The sequence below is a fragment of the Podarcis melisellensis genome, assembly GCF_964234715.1.
Source record: "Podarcis melisellensis genome assembly, chromosome: 5".
NCBI lineage: Eukaryota > Metazoa > Chordata > Lepidosauria > Squamata > Lacertidae > Podarcis > Podarcis melisellensis.
The window spans coordinates 11,468,288-11,484,262 of record NC_138537.1 but is presented as its reverse complement, the minus strand read 5'-3'; the positions used below and the strand labels follow the sequence as shown (position 1 = coordinate 11,484,262).

Genomic DNA, 15,975 nt, shown 5'->3' with positions numbered 1-15,975 from the left:
AGTGGTAAAACATCTGCTATACATGCAGGGTGTCTCAAGGTCAATCCCAGGTGTCTCCAGGTGGGAGGGCGAGACTCCCTGAAATCCTGGAAAGCCATTGCCAGTCACTGTAGACCAAAGTTTCCCCAAACTTGGGTCTCCAGCTGATTTTGGACTACAACTCCCATCATCCCATCAAAGGACTGTGGCTCAGTGGTAGAACATGTGATATACATTTTTAAAAGTCCCAAGACTTTGCATCTCTAGGCACAGCTAGGAAAGACCACCTAGAGGCCCAAATTACTGCAAAGCAGCTGCCAAGCATTACGTAATTTGAAAAAAAAATACTGAACTAGAGGACCAAGGGATGTGATGCACTATAGGGCAGGTAAATCACAGGTGATATAGGAAGCTACTTCATACCAATGCAGATCATTGGTCTATCTTTCTTAAAATTGTTAGAGCATGAATGAATTTCACAAAGGGAGGTTGGGTAGCTGTGGTGGTCAAAGGACCATGGCTCATTGAAAATCTGCCTATCATTTCCCCAGGATTTCAAGCACATCTCTATTTCTAAAACAAACTGATGCACTTTATTTTGCCCATCCTCATAGCATGGCTTAACTGGGATCTAAAACCCAGGTCTTGTTAGTTTCTGTTTGCCACTGAGCAGCTGCTTAGAGTCACAAGGCTCTGTTTACATTCCAGAGACATTCCAGGCTATTGGAAGTCTCATGGGAGAGGAGACGGATGTGACGTTCCTGGTTTCCTGTTCCTTTGTTGTTCAGTTGCTCTCTGCTTTCATAGAGAGAGGATGTTTTTTGCCTGCCTAGTTAAGAAATAAAACTCTTTACAACATAGCCCAAACCTCTCGTCTCTTTCCTGTGCTGGATTCTCTGCTGAATGGGGGAACGTGCCTTTGAGCCTTATCAAAGGCTCAGGTCGTTAATTATACTTCGGGAGGGCGATTCCAAAGGCTCGGCCAGAGAAAGATGAGCTTTATCAGCTTGGCCGAGTGGAGATCCCGACAGGTCTCCCAGGTCCAGATCCTCTGGGCTCCATCACGGACATCATTATAAGGACTAGTAACTTACAATTTCTTGTTTTCTCTCTGCAGACTTATCGAAGACAATGAGCCTTGCCAAACCCTGAGTAGTAAACTGTAAGTGTGATTAAGCACATAGTCAAGGGATGAAAGAAATATTTTTTTTGTCCAACTGTTAAAACCTAACAAAAACCCTTTCTTGACACAGATTCTCTTTCCCATGGTTTCTAGAGCTGGAGCAGCTTGTGGTTGCAGAGCAAGGCCATTTCTGTTTTTCTCAAGGAGAAAAAGAACTTCCTGGGTACATATCCTACTGTACTGTCCTGAGTTTTACCTACCATGACCCCCAGCTGCCCCAAAGAATCCTGAGAATTGTAGTTTGTTGAGGGTACTAAGAATTCTTAGCAGCTGCCGCTCCCCTTCACAGAATCATAGTCACCGGGTTGCGTCAACACTCAACAAGCTTGTGGGATGATGCAAAAGCCCTTCTGTCAAATCCTCTGAATACAGAGATGCCCACAGCTGTGTCCTGAAACGTGAGCCAAAACTGTGGCTGCTGATGCGTTGTTAAGGTTTCACCCTCCCTAGGCTATATCAGTCCAGAAGGACAGGCACACCCACTGTCCTTAGTTCCTGCACCTCTTTATAAATTATGCACAATAATTCACTCAGCAAAATTATTAGTCTGGAACAGACATTGCTTTGAAGGCCATCTATAGGGCCAGCTGCTGGGAAGAGACAAGTGTACAATGCAGGTTGATGTGCTATTGCTCTTGTGGATGAAAGAGATGGTTACTACCATCCTGGCTGGTGCCCACTGGGATAGAATAGTGGAAAGTGGGAAACCAACAGTAGGTGGAGCCAGAGCCAGTAAGAGGTAAAGGTAAAGGGACCCCTGTCTGTTAGGTCCAGTCACGGATGATTCTGGGGTTGTGGTGCTCATCTTGCTTTATTGGCCGAGGGAGCTGGCATACAGCTTCCAGGTCATGTGGCCAGCATGACTAAGCCACTTCTGGCGAACCAGAGCACCGCACGGAAACACCGTTTACCTTCCCGCCAGAGTGGTACCTATTTATCTACTTGCACTTTGACATGCTTTCAAACTGCTAGGTTGGCAGGAGCAGGGACCGAGCAATGGGAGCTCACCCCATCGCTGGGATTCGAACCGCCGACCTTCTAATCAAGCAAGTCCTAGGCTCTGTGGTTTAACCCACAGCGCCACCCACCAATAAGAGGTAGAGCCAACTAATTCTGCACCCTCCTCCCTGCTGAGTTCTACAAGGGCAGGAATGAGACCAAGGCCTCATTCTCACAGCAGTTCATTTCATTTCCTTGATGTTTCCTTCACTCCACCTTATCTCCACCTTATACAGTGGTACCTCGGTTTTCTAACGTAATCCGTTGTGGAAGACCCTTCGAGTTCTGAAACGTTCAAAAACTCAACAGCTGACAGCTAGACCTCAGGATCTTGCATTCAATGGAAGCTGCTTGGCATGTTCGACTTCCAAGGCATGTTCAAAAACCAAAGCACTTGCTTCCGGGTTTACAGTGTTCATAAACCAAAATGTTCATCGACATTTGAAAAACCGAGGTACCACTGTATTTGACTTTTCACATGATATAAAACCCACTTCCAGAAAACTAACAGAATACAGTGCATACTTAGCACTCATTTCTGTGTTATTTGATTCGGGGGGGTGTCCATTAATACCTTAATCCAGAAAATCATGGGAGTAAAATGACAAAATTGGGGGCGGTAGATCTGCGTATAGTTATTTGCTGCCATTTTCATGGGGAAACAGAAGCACACATGTGCGGAAAGGGTAGGGGAGCAGCAACTTTGTCCAGTGAACTTGGTTGTTGGTGTGAATGAAATGCACAGGATAGCGCATTTGGGGGTGAGGTCAAACTGTTGGAGAGCTACAGCACCTGTTGTACCCATGTTGACCAATATGGGAGAGATATGTTTTGTTGCAGCTGGGGCAGATGATGGCATCCGGTTGCACTGATGCAGATGCAGCATGGCGCTTCTTCTCTCTGCACTCCTCCCAGCAGTCGTTCATCCTCTGGTCACTGGTACGAATGTACAACCTGTCTCTCTCCAGGCACTGTGGTCATCTGCAAGGGATTCTCACATGGTGGGGTTGGTGTTGCCAGCCTTCATGCCTCATTTAGAGACCTCTTTGTAATGCAGAGTTGATCTGCCAATGGCTCTGGTGCCTGAAGCCAGTTCCCCCTAGAGCATATCCTTGGTGATCCTGCCACCTTCAATTCTGTGGACATGACCAAGCCCGTGCAGACAACACTGAGATAGCGGTGCAAATGAAAACTAATATTCCCCGTGTCTGGATGCGCTTTAAAGGAGGAGGACTGGTTGCAATTAAGAAGGGAGGCAGGTGGGGCTGGCTGATTGCAGACTCAGGTTGGTGGGGTGCCATTCGCCCTAATAGAGCATCTTCCACTGGCCATTGTTTAGAATGAGCTTAGTTGCTAAGTGATGTCCAGAGTCTGTTCCCTCTTGGAAGTAGTTAGTTTTGCACATGACGTTGTGCAGGAAGGAGAAGAAAAGAGAAACAGATTGAGCACAAGTGACTGACTCCATCTTAACTTGCTTTTTTCTGCAATTGCTCTTTTGGGGTGTTACAAAACATTTAACACTGTGCTGCTTGACCAAAACATAGCTTTTAGCAAAAGACTTGCCTGTACAGTAAGCAGGCTGCTCGGCTTAATTAGCACATTTGGTTAATTAGCAAAGGGAAGGCAGACGAAAACTTACAAACAGCCAAACAAACAGAGAGAGAGAGGGAGAGAGGAAAAAATGAACCGCTTTTTACTTTAGTAGTGTGGAGCATCCTTCTACTTTTGAAGGAATCCAAATATGAGAACGACTGGTCAGAGTTTTCTGGTGCAATGAGTTCCACCTGCCTAAGGGAGTTGGGGCTTACGTTTCCTTAAGAGCATCCCCTTCCCTTCCTATGCTGCCTGGGGAACCACTTTTGAAACTGAGTGAAATTCCAAAGGTAGCCTGTGATGATGGCATAAAGGCAGAGTTTGCTACTCATAGCAGGAGAGGGACTGTGGCTCAGCGGAAGAGCACTACAGGAAGGGTCATAGCTCAGTGGTACAGTGTCTGTTTTGCATGCAAAAGGACCCAGGTTCAATCTCATCATCTCTAGGTAGGGCTGAGAACATCCTCTGCCTGAAAACCCAGACAGCCCCTGCCAGTCAATATGGACAATGCTGAGCTATGTGGATTGATGGTCCAAGTCAGTATAAGGCAGCTTCCTGGACCACAGGAAGGTCCTAGTTTTAATCTCTGGCATCTCCAGCTAAAGCAGTCCTGGGCCAAATATCACACACACACACACACGTTTTCATAGAACCATTTGTCCCTCACAAAAGAAGCATTTCTGGCAACTTACCGGTATTTGTGTGTATGGGGAGACAAATTCTAGTAATTTTGAGGAGACCTGTCATTGTTTACGGACTGGAAGAGGGTTTGTTCTTCTTTTCCTGCAAAGAAGTGTTCCTTCTCAATTTTGAACAATGCAGCCTCCTTTTTAAGGGTGTTTCTTGGTAAACTACAATAGCTACTCCATTGACCAAAACCAAAAAGGAACCCCCTCTGCTCTCCTACCAACAATGGTCACTTTCCCACCCCTAGAAATTATTCAACATCATCAGGCCCTCCAAAGTTATTCCCATTTCTCGAGGCTGTTTTTGTACAGCTCCCAAACTCCCCGAACTGATGAAATCTGGGCTGAATACTTTGGGCCCAGTGTAAACCACCAGGTAAAGTAAGGGACATGAAAGACCACCTGAGACCCTGAAAGTTGCTAACAGTCAAAGTAAACAACCATGAGCTAAGATGGACAGAACAGCCAGCCTATTATAAAGCTGCTTCCTGGTGTTCCAACGGGTTGGGAGTCAAACATTTCACTGGGCATGCATACATTTAGCCCATGCTAAAACAGTTATTTGGACACCAGCCATTGTTTCAACTTTCAATATTGGTTGCTAAATTTATATTCTGCTTACTTGCCAAAATGGCACCTAAGCAGTTGACACGTATAAAACTGATTATAAATGACATGATTGCTAGTTTTCCAGCAAGTGCCAAATGAAAGGCAGAAACATCATTACTTTGCAGTGGTTGTTCGTGTTCCTGATAACCATCCATCACTACCTAATAAAGCTTTTTTGCAAACAGGCAGGAGTATCAATGGTTTCTTGGTCCAGGTTAAAGGTTTATCTAAAGTAAGAGCAGCCAATGTATATGCAGGATGGAGATTATATTTGCCAGTGACCATTCTGGATTCTCTCTCAAAGCAATATACCCTTGTTGTGGCGATGGTAGTCAACATGGTGTGATGTGACCTGAGGTATTGCAAAAGTTCATAACAATCCTTCAGCATGCCCGATGGGTAAGGATGGTGGGAGATGAAGTCCAACAACTTCTGGAGAGTATCACATTGCATTACTCCTGGACTATAGTAATCAACACTGTTAGGCCAAGAAACTGCCCAAACAGCCACCCAGTTTGGATGTTCAAAGACCCACAAAAAAGGTAAAGGTAAAGGACCTCTGACAGTTAAGTCCAGTCACAGACAACTCTGAGGTTTCGGTGCTCATCTCGCTTTACAGGCCGAGGGAGCCAGCGTTTGTCCGCAGACAGTTTTCCTGGGTCATGTGGCCAGCATGACTAAGTTGCTTCTGGTGCAATGGAACACCAAAACCAGAGCAGCACATGGAAACGCTGTTTACCTTCTCACCAGAGCAGTACTTATTTATCTACTTACACTTCTTGGCGTGCTTTCAAACTGCTAGGTTGGCAGGAGCTGGGACAGAACAACAGGAGCTCACTCTGTCACAGGGATTCAAACCGCCGACTTTCTAATCGGCAAGCCCAAGAGGCTCAGTGGTTTAGACCACAACGCCACCTGCGTCCCTCTCAAAGACCCACAGCGCCCCTATAAAACACTCCTGAAATCTCTGAACGATGAAAGTGCAGGAGAATGAAGTCTGAGTCATGGTGCACCTTTCACGGGGAGTCAATTTTAGCTCCGGCTATAAGTTTCCAAAGGGAGCCAAGATGGCATAGCCTAGTATATCCCAAACTTACTCATCCATGGGCTGATGGTTCCAGCTTTCATTTCACAGTGCCCAATGTCCAGGTAGCAGATGTCTCTTACCAGTGAAGCCTAACTGAAATTTCCACCCACAGCTGAGTTAGTCAGCACAGCTGCCAACGCTTTTGTATTCCTGTCCTGCTTGGGTTTGTGGGTTGTTGTTTTTCAAGCCCAGGTGTGGAATGAACCGTGACATATTTGAGGATGTTGCATCAGAAAGCTTCAGCCAGGCATCTCTCAGGAGGTCCAAGCAGTTGCCCTCCCAGGTGACAGATTCTCTCCTACCTAGTTTCTTTGCATGGTCTTTTTTTATTATTGGATGGGGCAGGGTACATCCTGTGAAAGTTTCTTCTTCCTCCATTTGCAATGTTAATTGGCTGGCACTGCTATGGATCCAGGGATATGAACAAATGTGTCAGTGAGGCTCTGGAGATGGAACACATCTTTTATATACAGAAGGTCCCAGATTCAAATCCCAGAATCTCCAGTAGGCATGGAAATATTTGTCAATTTCCATTCAATTTATTTCTCATCTTAAATTCGGTTCTCCACATTTTTCCAGGACTTGAGTTCTTGTGTCTTTTTTTAAAACCTCACAATTTTAGCAGTTTAGTGCAAATTTCTCCTAATAAGCACATGCTTCTGTGTGGTTTTGACTAATATGAACATTTTTTGCAAGCAATTTCCCCATACATAATGCATGTTTGTGTATTATTTTCATTAATATCTTTATGCACACTTTCCCCTAAAATATGCATGCTTTGAAACATTGTTTGGTTGGATAACTACATTGCAAAATTGTTTTGGTTCTCCCATTGTTTTGGACAGTGTTTGCTGCATATAACTGCCTTGAATACAAAGTGATCCAATTTCCGTCCACATCCCTAAGCTTCATTTTAAAAAAGATTAGGTAGCAAGTGTTGTGGTGATGGGGGGAACGATCCTGTCTGAGACCTTGGCGAGCCACACCCATTTAGAGTAAGCAAAACTTCCTATATCTAAAGAGGGAGGAGGTGTATTCTTCCCATTCCCAATCTCTTTGAGCAGTCTCTGGAAATTTCTAAGTTTCCCCATGCAATTTCCCACCTACTGGGATGCAATTACCACAATTCACTAACAAATTCTGTACTTAATTGCAAAACTGAGCCGTGCCCAACATTCTCGAAATAGCCATTGATTGTATCTTCCCCATATGACCCAGAGATACTGCGACAAAAGCAGCTTGTCTGAACATTGTCAACGAAATTTTCATTTCCAATTGGCTCTTCCTTAATAAGCTTGCTATATGAGGGATAAACAGGCTGTTAGCTCCTTCCTTTTAGCAATCATTTCCCCAAGAAAGTTTTTCACTCGGCTTAGCCTTTGGCTTGGGTGTGATTTAGAAACATCATCTCAGCAACTTTATTATCTCCTGCCCAATATTTCATCGCTCTTGCCCTCCCAACCGAGCCTTAGGTATATTGATATTTTAACAAGGCTTTGGTTGGCAGGACAGTGCCTTTAAATTATTGCAGGGAGATTAGACAGTTCCTAAAGTAACAACTAAAATAATGTTCTGCGGTGCTTGTGAGAGTTTGCTATGGGGCACCAGGATCTCTGCTATGATGACACCAAACTCAGCAGCATTGTCAGAAAGTCAACTAAATCTAATTCCTGGTATGATGATGGACACTGTGAGATGGCTGGCAGCTGGACTTGGGTAGATCATCCCAAAATATACAACCAGATGAAGGCATTTGACTGGGGAGGGGGGAACATATTTACGTTTCTGGCTCTGACCAGCTTCAGGCAGCTTGGGACCAGGATACCTGAAAGGTCACTTTCTCTCCTATGTACCTCCTCTGCACATAACCCAAATTAGAAGCCAAACAGGGGTGATTCAGGTGAGGTGTTCACATCCCTAAGTCAGATGGTATTATGAGCAAGGCATCACAAGGACAGCCTGAGTCATTCTGGAGATTTAAAGGTAAAGGGACCCCTGACCGTTAGGTCCAATCGTGGATGACTCTGGGGTTGCACGCTCATCTCGCTCTATAGGCTGAGGGAGCCGGCGATTGTCCGCAGACAGCTTCTGGGTCACGAGGCCAGCATGACTAAACTAAGCCGCTTCTGATGAACCAGAGCAGCGCACGGAAACGCCATTTACCTTCCCACCAAAGCGGTACCTATTTATCTATTTGCACTTTGATGTGTTTTTGAACTGCTAGGTTGGCAAGAGCTGGGACCAGGCAACAGGAGCTCACCCCGTCACAGGGATTTGAGTCGCTGACCTTCTGATCGGCAAGCCCTAGGCTCAGTGGTTTACACCACAGCACCACCCGCGTCCCCAGTAGATTTAAGCACCCCTAAATTGCTTTATTTTCCCATAAAAAATAAAGGGATAGATGAATTTTAAAAAGTGAAACCAAGCTAATGGCAAGGAAAGAGCATGCATCTGAGCGAGGAGAGAAGAGGACATGGAGGAGTGGGCTATTTCATACTGACAGACAAGTCTAGGTTCTAATCAAAGTGACTTACTTTTTCTCAGAGTATTCCAATCAGAGTGATTTGGGGGAGGGATGAGAAAGTAAATAAAAGCATTTAGCTCAGTTGGTTAGAGGTAGAGGGAAAGGACAAGGGAATGGACTCCTGGACAGTTAAGTCCAGTCTAATAATAATAATGATAATAATAATAATAATAATTTATTTATACACCTCCCTCCCCAGCCAAGGCCGGGCTCAGGGCAGCTAACAAGCAATAATAAAAACAAGTTGAATGAATACAACTTAAAAACAAAATTAAAATACATTAAAATATTGAAACATTAAAATATTAAATTGCAGCCTCATCACAAGAAGAGAAAGGAAAAAGGAAAAAGAAAGAGGGGGAGGAGAGGGAATCAAATTGGCTCCAAGCCAAAGGCCAGGTGGAACAACTCTGTCTTACAGGCCTTGCAGAAAGAAATCAGTTCCTGCAGGGCCCTGGTCTCATGAGGCAGAGCTTTCCACCAGGCCGGGGCCAGTGTTGAAAAGGCCCTGGCTCTGGTTGAAGCTAATCTAACTTCCTTAGGGCCCAGGACCACTAGGGTGTTGCTATTTATGGACCTTGAGGCTCTCTGTGGGGCATACCGGGAGAGGCAGTCCCGTAGGTACGAGGGTCCTAGGCCATGAAGGGCTTGAATTTGAATGAATTTTACTACAGAGTGTGGTCTCATCTCCACTTTCAAGCCAAGGGAGCCAGCGTTTGTCCACAGAAAGCTTTTCTAGGTCATGTGCCAACATGACTAAACCGCTTCTGGCACACAGCACACTGTGACGAGTACCAGAGCACATAGAAACACTGTTGGTTAGAACAGGTTGCAGATTCAATCCCCATATGGGACAGCCGCATATTCCTGCATTTCAGAGGGTTGGACTAGATGATCGTCAGGGTCCCTTCCAACTCTACAGTTCTATGATTCTATATTTTTTTTTTCACATGGTGGTTGTTCTTCTGCAGTTTCTGTCCGGGAATGCAGGACATTCAGAAAAGAGGTGTGCTATTGGCACCCTTCCAAATCACTTCCAGTTCCCTAACCAACAATTTTGAAAACCAACACTTCAATCAATTAGTGTTCATTCTGCTTTTTTGTGATAGTTTGGTTGTTGTTTTGCAGGCGTCTAGGAAAGCTCTGTATGGGGTCATTCCACTTCTCTAGTCCTCAGTTCAAATGTATGGGTTGTTTCCAATGTTGCAATGAGAAGATAGTTATATCAGCACCAGCATTTCTCCTTGCAGAATGGAATCATCTCCCCCCTCTGCATAGCTGTCAACCTTCCCTTTTTTGCGGGAAATTCCCATATTCCAGCGCCGTTTCTCGCTGCTTCCCGCTGCTATCCCGGATTATTAGATATCCCGTAGACTGTTCCCAGGACAGGTGAGGCTGCTGATCCCTTATTTTCAAGGTTGCTGATCCCTTATTTTCAAATCTGAAAGTCGACAGCTGAGGCATCTAATCATAGCCTGCATTTTTATCAAAGCTTATATTTTGATCTGGATCTGTATTTTAAAATGAGCTTAAAGATTTTCAAATGTTTTATGCCAGGCAGAAGACCAGCTGCCTAAGTACTTTGGCAAGATGTTTATCCTCCTGGACAAGGGGGCCCCCTGATTTATAGCAGAAAACAATTCTCAAAGTCGTAAAAAAGGGAATTACAGGCTGAGAGCAAGGTTACACTGACCCTACAAATTAAGAGTTGGTAAATAGTAAAATGAGCCATATCTTCCTAAGGTTAAAAGGCCAAGAGCAAATGGATAAGCATCTGGCTTGGCTGGAGAATGGGGTGTAAACAGAAGAAGAGGTTTCTTCCTATTTTATTTTGAGGCTGTAAACTGTTCCTTTTTACTTTGAGAAGGTTTATTCTTCTAAAAAGCTATCTATGATAATGTATGAAATATATTAGCTTAAATGTAATTATGCAAAGGATTTAGAAAGAAAGAAATGTTAAATTCTTATTTCATAGAGTCATATTGCTGTAGGAGACCAGAGGGGCAAATGAGCCCAGCCCCCTGCCAGACAGGAGACGCCATCGAGCACTCCTGATATATGGTTGTCAGGCCTTTGTTTAAAGACCTCCAAAAGAAGGAGATCTTTCAATGATAAACTCAAGATCTCTGACATCTGTTTAAGATAAAAATTTAAAACTATTAACCATCTGTTTTGGAGGGCAATAGGGCAAGGAGGGCAAGAGGTGAGCTGGTAATTAAGGTTCCTTGTTGAGACAAATGTAAGATATATGACTACTTATTTGTCATTTATAGATAGAAGAATATATAGCTTTTGTCTCCCATAAAAGGTAATATGAAATGGGTGTATCTTTTAGGATTGGTTCTAGCAAACAGCCAATGGGAATTTCAACCAGGCTGATTGGACAGAGGCAGCCAAAGGAGGAGCAAGGAGGCTGGGCTGAGGGAATATAAGTGCTGGCCATAATGGCAGGAGCCCAGGCCAGAGCTTGGTAACCATATACCACTGTGCCTCTCATTTATTTGTCTGACAAATAAATTATTATTTTAATTTCTCTATTGCTGCGTTGAATATTTCATTCCAGCTAAGCGTTAACCACAAGCAGGGTGCTACACAGCTATGCCCCTGTGTTCTCCCTAAACCTGTATTGGCTGTTCCCTCAACCCCCAGAACACATTTGAGGATGGTGCAGGGTGTGGTGAAGGAGGAATTCCCTTGTGCTAGTGCTCCTTTTTTATTGCAATCCACGTCTGCTTTCAACAAACAACACCGACTTTAATTAAGAACATAATAAGAGCCTGCTAATGGCCCATTTAGTCCAGCATCCTGTTCTCACAGTGGCCAACAAGACGCCTGTGGGAAACCAGCAAGCAGGATTCAAACACAAGAACACTCTCCCCTTCTCTGGCTTCCAGCAACTGGTATTTAAAAGCATTACTGCCTCTGATTGTGAAGGCAGGGCACAGTCATTATGGCTAGTAGCTTATCCTCCATTATTTGTTTTTCATTCCTTTTCTATCGTAATTTTTCTTTAGGTTTGTGCAAACTTCTCACAGAGTTTCTCCATCTCTTGCTGCTGCCTGGGCACATTTCTTTCTTGCTTTTATTAGTTTATAATTGCTCTTTTTTATCTCCAGGTTTTAGTCTGCTTGTTCAAAGTCCCATCCTCCTCTCTTTGGCTTCACAGTGAATTGTTTCTGTTCAGCATGATTAATATTTCCCTTAAAGCCTTGTCCTCCTCCCGCATCCAGGCATGGTACAATTCCCCCTCTCTGTTAAGCCTGGTTGTCCCTTAAATTAGCTCCCAGTTGTGTTATTCATTGCCAGTCTATTATTACCGATTTACTCAGGGACACCTTCCTCGTGTCACCAGTTTTCAAACTTGATTGCCTACAAAACACTAGGGGAAGAATATGGATTTCTAGTTTCCCCACCCCAAAATGGCAACGTCTGCTGTGCAGCTACTGTTCTGAAAGTCGGTAGGTTTCATCTCCCCAGACAGCTTGAGAATTACATCCAGTTCTCAAAGAAATAAATTTTAAAGGTTTCCTGGCTGAAGAACCCTGGCTTCAGTTTGCCAGGCTTAATCCACTCTTGCAGGGTAGGGAGACTTTTTTGCCTGCAAATTCTATCCACTTCTGTGAAAGGGAAAAAAAATTAGCCTCTTTAAGATTCTCTAATAGTCAATTGGGAGAGGAGACAACAGCTTCAGATTTAGCAGATCTGGGATGGAGTGGCACTAGGGAACAGTGTTGCTTTAGCATATGTGGGTGGGACAGGATGAGGAGGAGAGCCAAGCTGTGCAGATGCATCGGTGGGAGTGCCTAATTGGCTCTGCTGGTACATCGGCACAGCCCCAAATTCACCACCACCCCAACACATCCATACTCCACCCAGGCAAAATGCAGAGACCCCAGTGTCAAGAGGGATTCTCTGTCCCACCACACAAACACACAAACACATACACACACACACAGCTCCTGGCTAGGAGGTCCATGAGTTTCAGCAGAGCAAATGTTATTTCTGGGAGAAAGCTCCAACCCACTATCCAAAATGTCCCTTATTCAGCAGTCCAGAGAGTAGGGTCCCAGAGTTGGGCAGGTTCATGAAGGAGTGTGTATTCAAGACAACTTGAGGCTGGCCATCCTGACACCTGCGAATCCAAAAACTTGTCATTCATTTGAGTCAGTTATGGTATCCACAACCACTGAGGGAGTGGGGAGACAGAATACATGTTCAACATTGCAAACCTAGCTCTGAAACGTGGCCAACGTTTGAGTAGAGAAATTGATCCGGTCAATTGATGGTTGATGCTTGTTAAATGCAAGGTTTTACAGGCACTGCTGATCAGCTAATACATAGTACCCACAAACTGTATTTCAGCCCAACCTATGGCCTTTACCTGCACCACACCTGACATCATATAGGTTGCTTATAATTTTGGGCCCTTGCAGTAGTATTAGCCTCTTGGAATCAAGTAACTTCTTTGGAGAGAGACATTCCTGAAGTTCTCCCTGCTGCCGCGACAACTGCGGTCAGGGCCTTGAAATGCTTTTGAGGTGTCATCATCCGAGGAAGGTCTTTCAAACAGAATCTTATCCGGAAGCCTGACTCTTGACAGCTGCTTAGAGTATTCTTCAATGCAATCATAATTATTATTGTGCTATACGGTTCTTTGCCAGCCTTGCCGAAATCCACACTTTGCAATGGTCATGGTATTTGGTCGACTTTATCGCACATTTATCATTATCAATATATTGTTGTTACAGTTGTATGACCTTCAGCACTTTTTCTTGTGGTTATTGTATTGATTCCCCATGGCTGCTTTATGCAATCTCTCATGTTTTAGACATGAAGCTTTGTTGGAGAAAGAGACAGGCTAAAAAACAAAATGAATGAATGAATAGATGAATGAACTTGTGAGCTGCCATGGAACCATCTGCTTCAACGTAGTCCTTCATGCTTAACCTTTCTCAGTGATGTTGGGCACAGATTCAAGTTGCCTGCCCATTGTTTACTTCTGAGGGGATGGCAGTCCCTGAGGGATCCTCTTCCACACTGCAGAAGAGAATAGAACAGGTTTGTAAACACAAGCAATAAATCCCACGGAGACTTATCTGGATAACAGCTTTATTTGGAACTGAAGGTTCTTGCATGTTTCTCCAAATTATCTGGCTTGCCAGAAGTGAGCGATGGATTCTGGGAGTGTGAGATATGAGCCAGTGTGCCTCGAGAGCCACTGCGCCTTATCATGTAAATCTTTGTTTCAGGACTCTTTAAAATTCACATTGCTTCCCTGACAAAAATGCAGCTGCTCCTGTACAACGGCTTAATGTGGGTCTGCGTGAATGGTGCACCTTCTAGAATCAATTTGGGGAAATGTCTGATAGTACAGAAGCAGACTAATTGCTTTTGAAAGAGTAAATACAGAGACATGTGCAGCATACATGACTATAGCTGCATGTAGGCCGCCTGACCTTCTAGAATACCTGCCACTAGTCTCTTGTCTTGACATGTGAAGGAGGAGAAAGACAACAGCCCTTGGCAGCAGAAGACACCTGTAGCAGAAAGTGTATGACAACACAAGCACAAAGTTTGCTGGAGGGGGAGCAGGTTGGAAGGAGCCCTGGGCAAAATGCCGCCCAGCTCTCTCCCAGTGCCACCCTAGTCCTCCATGATGGTGGTGGTGATGTCTTACTGAATTTTTATCCCACTCTCCCTCCCCAAGGAGCCCAGGGCAGCAAACCATATATGCAATTTAAAAACGAAGACAAAGTATAGACAATGTAAAACAGATTAAAACGCTTTGAAAACAGTCACAGTTAAAAGCACCCAAAAGCAATTACAGTTTTAAAAAATTCCAAAAGCAACTTCAATTAAAAACATACTTCCATCCATCATCTTGAGGTTGCAGGAACTGTGTTCTTCAGCTTGCAAATACCTGGCTAAACAGGAATGTTTTCAAATTCCTTCTGAAAGGTCATCGTGATGAAGACAGATATTCCACAACTGGGGAATCACCACTGAAAATGCCTTCCCACTGACAGGCCTTACCTGCCAATGGTAGGGTGCAATATGGTTTATAACAGTGAAGGTGCTCTTTTAGCTATTTGGGTCCCAAAGCATTTCGGGCTTTATATGCTAATACTAACACACTAACATGATGGTGATGCTGCTGTGATGGTGGTGATGATGTTGTATCCTCTTGCCCAATGGGACTTACCTTTCCTCTCTCCTCTTCTCTCGCTGGATGTTCCCCATGTGCTCCCCAAATCTGCTCCAGAGGGTTTCACAAACCGCTGGGCCAGATTTTGAGGGTTTGCTAGGGGCTGCTCAGGGTGAGAGGAGGAGCCACTGGCCACTGCTTTCAGCTCCGCCCCCTGGCTGCTCCCAAAACGCCACGTGACATCGTGCATCATGACGTCACACGTGTGATGCCGCACATGCAATCTGCCCCCCCCCCCTCAATCTTCGGCGCAATTTGGCACCTCTGGAAACAGGGATTTATCTCCTGGCAGCTCTCGGCACCCTTCACACACACACACACCAGTCCTAAGAATTATTTGGGTGAAGCCACAACTATCTAAAGTGGTATGAAACGTCTTTAAACGTATAGTTCAGATGGGATCTGTGTGTATGTGTTTATTTGAGCAAGCAGGAGGCATCACTGAGGTGAGGGAGGAGGCAGATGGCAGGCAGGGCCACCCTGAGGTTGGTGAAGCACTGCTCTATTTTCCGTAACCTCCGCTGGAAGATGGCTGTTGTTTGAAGGGTCTGTGGCTTGGAAGCCATGGCAATCAATATTGCCATCACCGAATGGCGTTAGAGACTTTCCCATCAGCTCTGTTGTCTCCTGTGATCCAATGACATGTATGAAAGAACACATTGTCCCCCAGGGCTTGCTTTTCCTTTGTGTGTATTTTAAGTAACCTCTCTCATATCTCTTTCACAAGAAGGCCTTGGTTGATGGTTGCCTTCCTTTTGTTTTGTGTTTCTGTTGTGTCATTTCCTAATGCAAATATTTCAAAATTTTCAGCAGACATGTTTGTGTGATCCAGTACAGCTGCCATTCGAGGGGTGGGGCGCTCTCCTATATTTATGAGATGTACTGGGAACGAGAGTAAAACAGATGCACTGTTAGATGAAGCCCATTTCTCTCGCAGGTGCTGCTCTGGATCTATTCCAGGAATCGGGACATCAAATGGGGGCGGGAACTGTGACACAATGACAACACATTTTTCTTATATCAAAAGTAATTGCGGTCCTTGGGCTTCCCCATCTTCAGCAAAGTTATTCACTCAGCCCAGGAACATCTTTATTAAACATAATAGCACCG

General features: G+C 44.6%; 1 protein-coding gene across 4 annotated transcripts in view; it reads left to right on the top strand.

Annotated features, from left to right (window-relative positions):
• The window catches only part of KCNMB2 (potassium calcium-activated channel subfamily M regulatory beta subunit 2), a 318,635-nt gene that overhangs the window by 127,263 nt on the left and 175,397 nt on the right, over nucleotides 1–15,975 (top strand). The window contains exon 1 of one of the 4 annotated variants that reach the window (XM_081911377.1): nucleotides 1,120–1,141. The exons of 2 other annotated variants lie outside the window; for them this stretch is intronic. The gene's annotated coding sequence lies outside the window, so the exon portion shown is untranslated. Of the gene's footprint in view, nucleotides 1–1,119; nucleotides 1,142–15,975 lie in introns of those variants that run through there. One more of the 4 variants, XM_081911379.1, reaches the window with a different exon arrangement.